Genomic DNA, 687 nt, shown 5'->3' on the forward strand with positions numbered 1-687 from the left:
TAAAACCAAGCCCCGGGGGGGGAGGGGGGGACTCCCGCCACTGCAAGTCCACTAGGCAACTTTTGCAAATCCAGCAGCCTAAGGAACTCAAGGGAACGATGTGTAGGCAAGACAGGGGCCCCCAATGGGACACTTACATGCCTGTACACCAATGCCAGGAGCCTGGGGAATAAACAGGAAGAACTGGTCCTCCTGCTAAACAAGAATGACTACGATCTCATAGGGATAACAGATCTGGTGGGACTCCACCTATGACTGGGCCACAGGCATAGATGGCTATACCTTGTACAGGAGAGATCGTGTAGATAAAAGGGGTGGGGGTGTAGCTCTCTATGTCAAGGAAAGCTACACGTCCCTGCAAGCCAACACTGGCATCCAGGATAGATGACTGGAGACTCTCTGGCTAAAAATTCATGGTGAACATGGCACAGGGGACACAATGGTAGGAGTCTGCTGCAGACCCTCTAATCAGGATCAAGAGCTCGACCAGGAATTTGCCAAGGAACTGGCTGAGGCTGCATGCTCGCCATGCATGGTTGTCATGGGAAACTTCAACTACCCAGACATCTCGTGGAGCACTCGGCCAAATCCGAACAGCTACAAAGCTTCCTCATGTGTGGATGAGCTCTGACTCAAGAAGTCTATGGACTGACAAGAGGCAAAGCGCTGCTCGACCTGGTACTAGCA

This window comes from Alligator sinensis, unplaced genomic scaffold (assembly GCF_000455745.1).
Source record: "Alligator sinensis unplaced genomic scaffold, ASM45574v1 scaffold1452_1, whole genome shotgun sequence".
Taxonomy (NCBI): Eukaryota; Metazoa; Chordata; order Crocodylia; family Alligatoridae; genus Alligator; species Alligator sinensis.